Here is a 12182-nt window from a genome sequence, read left to right on the forward strand (position 1 = left end):
GGTCAAGTAGAGGAGATAAGCAATGTAGATAGATAACAATAATACAAAGTAGAATGTGATAAATACCACCAGAAGGGCTGAGATAAAGTGCAGCTCTGAAAAAAGGAAGTACACTGAGAAGTGATAATTGAAGCTATGAGGAGAGGGGCAGTGGTGGGGGGGGGGAGAGAGAGAGAGAGAGAGGGAGGAAAGTAAGGGAGGGAGGAAAGGAGGAAGGAAGGGGCTAAGGACAGAATCCTGGGAAAATTTAGAATGAGTGGGAGCGGGGTAGAGGAGGAAGGTCTTTCAAGGAGAACGTGGGCAAGAGACTGGTCAATTCAGAATGGGAGGCACTTGTAGGCTCCAGCTGCTGCCTGGAAGGGCCAGGAGGCTACCCTAATGAGCTGTGAGTTAATGCACACAGGGCTCACCCTCCTGCCCACCAGGAATCAGCAGGGAGGGATCTGGCAAATGAGAAGCCATTGTCCCCTTGGAGAGACAAAAGTGGAATGGAGAACTCAGCACTATGCCCAGAAGATTGTGTGATGTGTGTAATGGGCTCCCATAGGTTTCTTTCTCAAGTCTCTAGTATCTTGGCAAATAGTTTTTGTGCTTTTTGTTTGTTTTTTAAGAAAACAGAGACAGTAGATTAAAGAGTGGAATTGGGGGGCGTTGTTTTTCGCATTATGAAAAGACTTCAGCTATGTATGTTCTGAAGATATAAGGGTTAAGACAACAACGTCCCTGCTCTGATGTCCAATAAAGGACGGAGACAAGCTGATGAGCCTTTGAGACTTGGGGTAGCACGCTCCTGTGGGGTCACAGAACCACCACTCCGCAGAATCAGGGAGACTTCATGGAAGGAATAAATGGCTTTGAAGTGAAGAAAGGGATGGTGGGCTGCAGGGAGGTTAGACAGCAGGAACACGGTGGTGGAATCAGTTGGTCCCGTTTCATAAGCATATTGAGGATGCCGGCCCCGGGACGGCAGGAATGCCAACAGCAAATGGTAGTATTTCTCCTGGGTTAAGGTTTGGCGAAGCTGAAGTGAAAGGAGGGCACAGTGACCTAAGGTTCTGGCTTTAGAAATTGAAATGGCTTCTCACGAGGTCAGATAAATAAGCATGCAGACAAATGAAAGAAGACAAGAAGAAGGGAGCAGAACCAAAGAGACAGGGAGAAACAAATGGGAACCAGGACGGTGGCTGTGCCCCTCTCGTGTCCTCAGAAGAGCTTCTTCTGCTGACACATAGAAGAGAGCTCAGCTTGCACCCCGGGGTGCTCTGAGCTGGGCTCAAACGTCATGAGCACAAAGGCTCATCTAACGGGGTGGCCAAGTGCAAGGGCAACTACAGAGTCTCCTGTGAGGGCATTTATCCCAGGAGAATAGTATTGCATCTAGATGAACGTGAACCAGAACTCAGTTATGCAGGGCCTTGGGAGTCTGAGTTCAGGGGAAGTAACCTGTTCCCAGCTTAGTCCCTTAGATGCATGCCCATGTGAGAAAGAAAGTACGAGAAACAGATTTCTCTAAAACACCAAGGCTGCTTAAGAACTTCTAGGCGTGTTAACACAAAGATGGGCATTTTACTCTCCACATCTCCACAAGCCATCTCTGAGCTTTGACACCATGAGAGCGCTAGCGCTCTGGTGACAGTGCTTGGTGGGGACCATGACACCCAGTGGAGCAGAGGTACACCCAGTACTAGAGGATTTATTCATGAACACGGGTCCTGCACTACCAGTGGGCCCAGAGAAACCTTGCAGAGGGGGCTGGAGGTGGCGCTCTGTTCCTCAGTCAGCGGCCGGGAAAGGCCAGTGAATTCTGGCTTCTCACCATCTCCATAGAGGCAGAAGCCAAGATTTTAGGCTCTGGAATTAGATTGATTGGCTCTGTGACTTATAAGCTCTGTAAACTGGATCATGTTATTTAACCCTTTGAGCTTGCGTCCTCAGGTACACTTACCTTTTTGGGTCGACGTAGTAAATGAGGAATTGCAGGTACACCTTTCACAGGCGGCACAGTCAGACCACAAACCCTCTGCCTGAAGGTGCGTCCTCCTCACTCCTTGCTGACTGTTACTCATCTTAAGTTTAAATGTCATTTTTTTCAGAGGCGTCATCCCTGAGCTCCTGAAGCAGACTCTGGATTGGCTACCCAGCATCCATTGCCACCTTCTCCTTTCTGTTTAGGTATCGACTCCTCAAAGAATGCAATCCTGAAAAGTTCAAGGGCAAATCCTGAAGAGCCTTGACCAATTACGGTAATCCTCAACTCCCCGCGGCCGCCGCCCCCATTCCCAGCATTTAGACGTGCGTGGGTATGTGACTTAGTTTGGATTGATGACGGGTGAGAAGTCTGCTAGAAGCTTCTGAGAAAGATTTTCCCACTCTGGAAAAAGGACATACTCTGCTACCATGGGGCACTGTCAGGATTGTCTGTCCTAGCGGGAGCTGCTCCGCCTTCCTGGGACCATGGGTGGGGCAGACCCAGTACCATGCTGGCATGCTGGAGATGGCAGGGGGAATAACGGAACCGGCCCTGGGCCTTCCTTGACAGCACTGAGCTGCTGAATTCACCAGACAGAGCCTCTTGACCTTGGGACTTCTTGCCATATGAAACAATAAATTTCCTTATCATGGAAGACATTTTAAATTGGGTTACTTATTAATTGTAGCCTCCCTCATCTAAATTATGACGTCATCATTTTTGCTCTCATATCGTATTTTCCTTCATAGCATTTATCACATATATAGTTACTTTTGTGTTTATTTGATTGCTTTCTGTTTCCCCCATGGGATTCTAAAGTGCCAAGATCACATGTTGACTTTGCTCACCAGTTAAATTCCCAGATTTTAGCACCGGGCCTAAGGCATAGAAGCTGCTCAAGCACATTTGTGGGAAGAATGAATAAAGAGCTCAAACATGGTCACTTTTCTCCTCCTCTTCCTCACCCTCCTCCTTGTTCTCTATAACTCTGCACTGTTGACAGAGCACAGGATCCCTAGGAAGGAACCTAAGTTCTCCCTCAAACTCTGACTCTGGGCAGCAGCCTGCACTACATCAGTGCCTTTCGAGTTTTACCTCAAGGAACAGTAAGAAAATACATATTACACGGTTGACCCAGTACGTATTTAGCCGAAGAGAAAGGTTTATAGAGCATATTTACTTGTACTATGTGTAATATCTCTGATATTTTTAACCTATTCTATTTCATTTAAAAAATGCAAGTTCTGGCCCAATACATCAATTTTTGGACCCATTAATTAGCTACCCACAGCACCACCCCCATGTACTAAATTAAATGTAAGGACTTTGAAAATCTCTGATTTTCTCTTTTTCTTGTTGTTTAACTGTTCATAAAAATGCAGGCCATTGACTTAAATGTCCATTATTACAGTGACTTAACAATGACTTAATTATTTTCCCTTTTCCTGTGGAATTCTTCTCCATCCCCATCTCCTCTAGTTGGGTTATTTCGAAGGCCTGCGTAAAATGGAAAGACTCTCTCATGTGTTCATGAAAAAGTACTTTGTACTTTTGCTGATTTTTTTCCAGTTAGCACACACACACAAAAACCAGGACTACATTTTCCCTTCTTTGAAATTTAACGGGCCTATTTAACATATTTTACGTGGGCCTAACTTCTATGTAAGTTTATATATGTACTAGTGCAGACCGGCGTTACATGAGTCCCACTGCCACCCTGTGGTTTAAAACCCAAGGGAGCTGGGTTCTAACATTCTCTAGAGGCACAGTGAATAGACCCTCACTGTAGTTCCCAATCCTCCGCACAGAAACTGCCCTTGTCTTCCGAGGATTTACCAGTGAAATTCCTCTGGAGGCAGGAGAAAAGGGGACAAGCCACACGGAGATCTCACAACTCCAGGGCATAGCAAATAATGCGGTGGGGTATATATATATTTAGAAAACCATAATGCGAGCCTCAGGGAAAAACATGTAATCAAAAGGCGACGGGGAGAGGATTACCAACTTGGGTGATCAAGAAAGCTCCCTGCCAGAAGACCTACAGATTCCGAAGGTCCCTTGAAACTCGGTTCAAACCACTGCCCCCAGCATCATGTGAACTGGCAAACTCGATGCAAGTTATGGCTCCAGAGTCCGGGAAGAGCGCGTCGCCAAGCTGCTCCAGGGTCACATGTCTTCTAGAAGGGCACCGGTGTGACAGAGGAGAGCACGTCCAGGGTACGTGCGCCTGTTTGCGCTCTGGGAGTGAAGGCGAGGTGGGAGAGAGCTTGCTGTGAAAACGGACCTGGGGGCGGGGGCGGGGGGAGAGAAGGAGGGGAAGGAAAAGACGAACACCTCCCTGAACTTTCCTCTAGCCTCGTCCCACACACTTGAAATAGAAACAATAACATGAAAAAAAAAAAAATCTTACAACCACGACGCTATCTCCCTACTTAAGTTGTCTCACTCCGGGGGATGCTGTCGCCGCTCGCGTGTCTCGGGAGTAAAGGCTGGGGCCGGTGTGGGTGCGAGGGCGGGTGACCCCACCTTTAGGGAAGCCGGCTCCCTGTTCTTCCACGCCATCGCCCCGACTGACCCCCGCCCCCCTCCCTTTCGTCCTCGCCTATCCTCCCTCCTTCCCCCCTCCCTCCCTGCCTCTCTCCCTCTCTCCCAGCGCGTCTCCTCTGCACCGGCCCCCGCGGAGGAGCCAGGCGGCAGCACCGGAGCCGCCGCAGCCTCTGCGCGCAACGCCCTCGCCCGTGCCCCACAGTCCCACGTAGCCCGAGCGGCGGCGCCGGCAGCCCCGGGCCCGCGCTACGCGCCCCGCGCCCCGCGCCCGGCCTCGCTAAACTGACCTGCGCCCGGCTGGGGCGCCGCGGGCGGCTGGGGAGGGAGGACGGCGAGAAAGCGGACGCGGAGACGCAGGGGCGGCGGCGCCGAGGGGACGAGCTGCGTACCTGGAAAGTTACCGGCTCTCTGGTGAGACTCGCGGGCTGGGGGCTCGGGCACCGAGGGGCGCCGGGGGGCCGCGGCCGGGGTCCGCGCTGGTGTCGGCTGGGCGTGCGGTGCGCCTCCTTTCCACACCCAGCCGCTCTCGTGCCCGTGCTGCTGGCGTGTGGACGTGTGCACGCGGTGCGTTCGCTCGGGGTGGCAGCCAGCCGGGAGCTCCGGGAGGCAGGGGGAGGCTACTGGATTTCCAGAAGCTCGGCTCGGGGCGGGAGGGGCGAGCTCAGCCCGGGTGGGGAGACGTCAGGTTCTCATTCCTTTAGCCCCGGCCGCCGGGGAGACTGCTGCTCCGGGCTGGGGGCTTGGCAGTGCTCTCAGGGCGTGCGCTCCCGGCTTCGCTTCGCCGAGCTCCGGGGAGCTGCTAGGAGACGAGGACTTGTAAACTTGTGTGGGTGTCCTGTGTCACTCTCGGCACCGTGAGGCGCTTTCACATTTCTCGCTCTGTTTTTCCTGGTGAAGAAGCAAGAGTAAACAAACAAACAAAAACGAATCCGTCACTTTGGGGATGAGAGAAAAAGCAAGGGGTTCAAGTTTGAGAAGAACTAGGGTACGGATGCATAGCAGTTGAGACCCTGCAAAGACACAACGCAGGCAGGATGAACAGGTAGAAAGGGTGACGCTCTGGTCTTCCTCTCGTCGCTGAAGTTCCCAGGGGCTTCTCTATAAAGGCAGAGAGCAACATACACCTGCCTGCGCTCCCCACCCCGAACAGTGCCTTAGAAATTGTCTCTTTTCTTTGCAAGTTTCCATTTAACTCTTGGAGAAGGCGATTACCTACATAACATACAGTAGGTGTTGCCAGTACTACTGCTCAGTTTTACGCAGGAGGGTAGGCGCTAATATGGTGGAGAATTATCTTTGGAGCATTAGAGGCCATCTTCTCCATTGGAACATTGTGTAACTAAGAATAAACGACATAAAAAGATGGTACACAGAGATCTTTCTCTTTTACCTGAAATGCTCCATTTCAGTCCTCTGAAATCCTTACAAGTGAGGGCTAATTCACCTCACAGTGAAGGCGTATGTTGCCTGGATTGCTGCCCAAGTCTTTTGAGCCCATATTGTCTTGCTTCCTCTAGGCTATTTTCCTATCAATTATCCCCTCTTCTCCTATGTTTTCATTTTCTCTATATTCACTGATTCAGTATTTTGGGCTTACAAATACTCCCAAGTTTTCACTATTCTAAAAATCCACTGCATGAACCATGGTACCATGTTGAAGTCCCTGCTCTCAGTGTCAGCTCTTCCCACCATCCTTTGTAATCCGGTTTCTATCCCAACTCTTCTGTGAAAGGCTAAATTCAATATATTTCCCTCATGTGCTTTGATATGTCTCTGGGATGAACTGCAGCTTGCTCACCTCTTGAAAATCTTATCTTTATGGCTTCCAATGTATTTCTAGATCTCTTATTGTACAACTGTTCCTTCTCTGCTTTTGTTATTTGCATCTCCTCCTCCTCTTCTCCTATAAATAATATCCACAGGTACCATCTAAATGTACATACGTAAACATAGAGATAGAGGCATTCCTTTCTTTTTTCCCTCAGTGATCTCATCTACTAGTGGGACTTCAGTTCTTACCTATGAAGTGTTCTCTTGCCTTGACCTTTCTTCTTTGCTACCACGTGTTAGACATTTCCACCTTGATGACTCATAGGCACCTCAAACTCAACAAATATAAATCCAGGCTCATCACTTTTTCCATAAAGCTTGCTTATCCTCTTGACTGTGGTCAGTGTCACAGTGCCTAACCCAACGATGGTGCTCTATTCATTTTTAATGAATGAATGAGTTCACAGTACTGCCTTCCTCCCCGCCTGCCAAGATCAAAACATTGGAATCTTTTTTGACTCCCCTTTTGTGTGCACCCATTTAATTACCACATTTAGAGATTCTCCCTCATGCAGTATTACATCTTGTCTTATACAATTAATCCCTCCACGTCCTTTCTCTAACACGATAGCTTCTTCTTACCGTCTCTAGTTTTTCTCTCAAACTTCATATAGACCTAAACACTTTTCTTCTCTTCATTGCCAATCTACTGGGCACTTTTATCTACTTCTTCAGCTTCAACCTTTACTTATGATTGCTAGGTATTTTCAGCTCCCCCTTTTCGATTTTCTAGTCCCTTGTTTCTTACTGCCTACTGAACTTCTTGACCTTAAACTTTCCACAGTTTCCTCAAACTGTCCAAAAATTAAACTCACTGTCATATCCCTCAACTCTGCTCCTCAGTTTGGTTAATGACATCTTCTCTTACCCAGTTGCCACAATGGAAACTTCCAGATCTTTATCTTTCTTCTTAACGTCACTCAAATTCCATCAGCTACCATCTCTGGACCTGCACCTACATAATTACATTTGTGTGTGTTTGCCTCCTTATCTGCTACTGTGGCACCGCAGAATAGCTGAATGGAATGCCACTACATTTGGCAGTGAACATATGGGATATAAGACTCACTGTAAACATTCTGCGGGGTGTGTGTGTTAGGGCGCCATTGCAGGGAGATAGCCTCAGGAGTAGCTGAAACTCTGGTACAATAAAAGCTCATATGACTGCCTGACAAGAGAGAATTACTCCACAAGTGAAAATGCCATAGACAGAGAAAACAAGCAGTAGATTCAAAACTGAGCCCGAGGTCAACAGTCACAAGGTCAGATGGACAGATGCTTTTAATTGTGGAATCAATATGAAATTGAGCTGTTTCTCACAAGGACAACTCTTTGTGGTTGCTTCCGGGAGGAGCAGCAGGGGTTTATATACTCAGTGATGGTTAATTATTTTCTAAAAGACATTTGGTGAGACAAAGTTAAGAGTAACACCAGATGCATCGGTTTCATGTGTACTTAGAAAACTATCTCGAGAAGGCTGTGTAATTCATTTGACTTCAGGCTAACCTGCCCATATCATGAAAAAGAATCTATTCTACTTTTCATGATTTATTGAAGGGAAGGAAATTGCAGAGTTGCCTATAGCCATAGCTTTTGCCAGATCCCCTATGATAGTGTTTTTCTCTTTTGGCTACCATGGAGATGGTTCATTTTTTCTTGAGTTCAAGATATTAGAATAGGGTTGGGACGCTTTCTGATGTTAACTCTGTCCTCATCCTCTCTTACTTGGATTGGTGCAGTAGCCTCTTATAGCCTCTTATTTTGTCTTTCTTCCTCTAAGCTCTTTTCACTCCGTTCCATATTTATTGCCAAAAAAAGTTGTTTATTTTTCTAAAGGACAAATCTGACCATATAACTTGAAATAAACTTGACCTACACTAAAATCCAGATACTGTAAATGGCAAATGAAATTTTTCAGTATCTCATTCTAGTGTCTTACTTTTTTAGCTTCACTTCTCATCACTCTCCTTCACCCATCATGCATTTCAGCCTGTTCCTTAAATATGCCATCAGCTTTCTTGCATTCACTCCTAGTGCATGTTTTGTTTTGTTTTTAATTCATAGAATTTCTTTTTCAGAGCAGTTTTAGGTTTACAGAAAAATAAGGTGAAAAGTATGGAGAGGTTCCATAGTCTCCCCTCCCCTTCCCTATTCTTAACATCTTGCATCAATGTGATACATTGATGGGCCAATACGGAAAAAATTATTAACTGAAGTCCATAGCTTACATTAGCGATCATTTTTTTTGTTGTTCAGTTCTATGGGCTTGGACAAATATATAATGACATGTATCCACCATAACAGTATTATACAGCATAGCTTCACTGCCCCCAAATTCCCCTGTACTCCACCTATTCATTCCTTTCTCCCTCTCCCCAATCTCCTGGAAACCACTAACCTTTTTACTGTCTCCTAGTTTTGTCTTTTCCAGAATGTCATATAGTTGGAATCATAAAGGATGTAGGTTTTACAGATTGGCTTCTTTCACTTCGCAATATACATTTAAAGTTCCTCCATGTCTTTTCAGGTCTTGATAGTTATTACTTCTCATCACCAAATAATATTCCATTGTCTGGATGTGTCACAGTTTGTTTATCCAGCCATCCACTGAAGGATGTCTTAGTTGCTTCCAAGTGTTGGCAATTATGAGTAAAACTGCTGTAAACCTCTGTGTGGGCCTGTGTTTTCATATCAGTTGGATAAATACCAAGGAGCATGGTATCTCATTGTTTTAATTTGAGATTCTCTAATGACATAGGATATTAAGCATCATTTCATATCCTTATATGCCATGTGTGTATCTTTTTGGTGAGGTGGTTGTTTAGATCTTTTGCCCATTTTGCAGCTGGATTGTTCTTTTTCTTGTTGTCGAATATTAAAGAGTTCCTTGTATATTTTGGATAGTAGTCCTTTATTAGACATGTGTTTTGCAAATTCTTTCTCCCAGTCTGTGGCTTGTTGTTTCATTTTCTTAACAGTGTCTTTTACAGAGCAGAAGTTTTTAGTTTTATTGAAGTCTGACATCAGTTTTTCCCTTCATGGATTGTGCTTTCAGTGTTTTATCTAAAAAGTCATCACCAAACTCAAGATCACTTCCATTTTTTCCTATATCATCTACTAGCAGTTTTATAGTTTGTGTTTTACATTTAGGACTTTGATTCATTTTGAACTAATTTTTGTGAAAGATGTAAAGTCTGTTTCTAGATTCTTTTTTTTTTTCTTTGCATATGGATTTCCAGTTGTTCCAATAAAATTTATTAAAAAGGCTATCTTTTCCCCATTGAATTGTCTTTGCTCCTTTGTAAAAGATCAGTTGACTAAATTTTTGTTGGTCTGTTTTTGGTCTCTCTATTCTGTACCATTGATCTATTTGTCTATACTTTCACCAATACCACATTTTCTTGATTGTTGAAGCTTTATGGTAAGTCTTGAAGTCTGGTAGTATCAGCACTCTAACTTTTTTCTCCTATAATGTCCTGTTGCTTTAGTACATATTTTTTGATCAATAGGTTTTTCCACTAAAATGAGTTGTTTTATTGGCTAAATAATGTTAACAGTAATAACAATAATATTTAATATTTATTGAACACATACTATACGTCAAGCCCTGTGCTAAATGCTTATCATTGTTTATTTCATTTAACCCCCTAACAGTTCTAAATGATATGCAACATTATTTTATCTATCTGTCAATCTATCTATGTGTCTATCCACCTCTTCTATTATTCACATTCACGCCCAATGTCAAGGCCTAGGGCTTATAAATACTAAGTGAAAGTGCTTGGATGGGGACTCTGGCTCTATAACATTAGCCAGCACTATACCATCTCCTGTATTTATAGATATATATATCAGAATCCAGATGGGTAGAGAGAAAAATAGATACTATCTAGATCAGAGCCAAGATTTTGGTTTCAAACTACTTGAGAGCTGGAGGAAAAACAGACAACAAAGGCTAATTCCTCCCACATTGGCTGTCAGGTGTTAATCTGCCTGCAAGAGCGTCCACAGTCAGTTTTGCTTTTCCTGTGTCTTTTCTAGTTACCTCTTGTATATGACATTTCCTAAATTGTGATTAAATTAATGTAATAATAAATTATAATTTTATATAATCTTCCTCTCTTTTGCTAGATGCCATTGCTCATTGTATTCCTTGCTCCTGTCCCTGGCTGCAGAAGAATATCCCCTTCAAAGTGAACCATGTTTTTTGGTTGCCTTTGAAGATAATTAGGTGGGCCCTTTTGGTTTAAGGATTTCAGTGTAATATGTGTAAATAGATAGAGGCTACGTGAGGGAATTACAAAGGAGGAGTCCTTGCAGTCCTGGAACCTGGGCTGGGTTGCTTAATGAAACTTTCTGGTCTTCATCTTTTGGTGGGGCTTCCCTTAACTGGGAGGGTTTCCCAGGTTGTTTGTTCCAGAATGACTTTTTGTCTTCATGAAGACAGAGTAAGGATACCCCTCTCCCCCGCCCCCAATAATTTTCATCTTTAAAGACCTCTTGTCTGGAAGACATCCAGTCTACTAGACTTCTTCCCCACCCAGTAATGATGCCCTCTGGGCATTTCCTCATACCAAGTCACTTAGTGCCTTGCTAGTCACATACTATAAGCGCTACTTGGTGTGTACTACATGCCTGACAATGCACAGGATACCTTACAAACATAATCTTCATAATAAATCTATGAGATGGGCACAATTATATCCACTTTCTAGATTAGAAAACCGAGGATTCTAAGTAATTTATAGAAGGTTACACAGCTGGGAAAAGGCAGATTGTTTTTCTACCCTGGCTGGCTTGACTTCATTGCTTATGTCAAATCCTGACCTTCGTCTCCATGCTCATTTCTTATTACTTCACTATACTTTGAAAACAAACAAACAAACTCATAGAAAAAGAGGTCAGATTTGTGGTTACCAGAGGTGGTGGTGGTGGGGGATTGGATACAGGCAGTCAAAAGGCACAGATATCCAGTTATAAGATAAATATTAGGGATGTCAAGTACAATATGATACATATAATTAACACTGCTGTGTGTTATATATGAAAGCTGTTAAGAGAGTAAATCCTGAGCTCTCATCACAAGGAACAATTTTTTTTCTATTTCTTAAATTTTGTATCTATATGAGATGATGAACGTTCACTAACTTGTAATCGTTTCATGATGTGTATACATCAAATTATTTTGCTGTACACCTGAAACTTATACAGTGCTATATGTCAATTATATTTCAATACAACTGGAAGGAAAAATACCCTGATCTTTATCTCCAAGCTCATTTCTTATTACTTTGCATGCTGTTCTCTGATTACAAGAATGATTCTAAGAACCTATAGTTGCTAGATTGATTGAACAAAATCCTGTGGTTCAGTTGTGACTAGAAATACGTATTTGAGAAATAACTTGTCTCTCTTAGTGACTGATGCAGACAGGAAACAGAGGGAGTCTAATTAGGTTTTATGAAGCCAGACACTCGAAGCCTTGGCTTGAGGGACACCAGAATTGAAAGGGGTGAACGAAGTAAGAAATCAGACTTAGGTATTGAGTCATACAGTAGTCCTTACATGTCTTAAATTAGTGACTTGAAAGATGGGTTGGTTACTCTCATTTCATCCCTCTTTAGAATTCTAAATAGCTCGAAAGATTTATTCAGCTTCCAAACTGACTTCATTAAAGCCAGAGAATAGCTGGTGTTTTGGGAGAATTTAACCACCTCTGCCTAATTGTGTTTCAGGTTTGTAAAATTATTGGATTGGTACAGAATGTTTTGACTACCATACATAGAGCAAAAATGATTCTAAGCCTTTTCATATTTAGAATGCTAGAACTCTTCTC

At 44.0% G+C, this 12182-nt stretch overlaps 1 protein-coding gene across 1 annotated transcript in view; it reads left to right on the forward strand.

Moving 5' to 3' along the window:
• The first annotated feature begins 4831 nt into the window (after positions 1-4831).
• Positions 4832-12182, forward strand: part of PRKG2 (protein kinase cGMP-dependent 2) — a 94418-nt gene continuing 87067 nt past the window's right edge. Inside the window, exon 1 of the mRNA XM_057547033.1 lies at positions 4832-4927. The gene's annotated coding sequence lies outside the window, so the exon portion shown is untranslated. The remainder of the gene's footprint in view (positions 4928-12182) is intronic.

This window comes from Balaenoptera acutorostrata, chromosome 5, assembly GCF_949987535.1.
Source record: "Balaenoptera acutorostrata chromosome 5, mBalAcu1.1, whole genome shotgun sequence".
Taxonomy (NCBI): Eukaryota; Metazoa; Chordata; class Mammalia; order Artiodactyla; family Balaenopteridae; genus Balaenoptera; species Balaenoptera acutorostrata.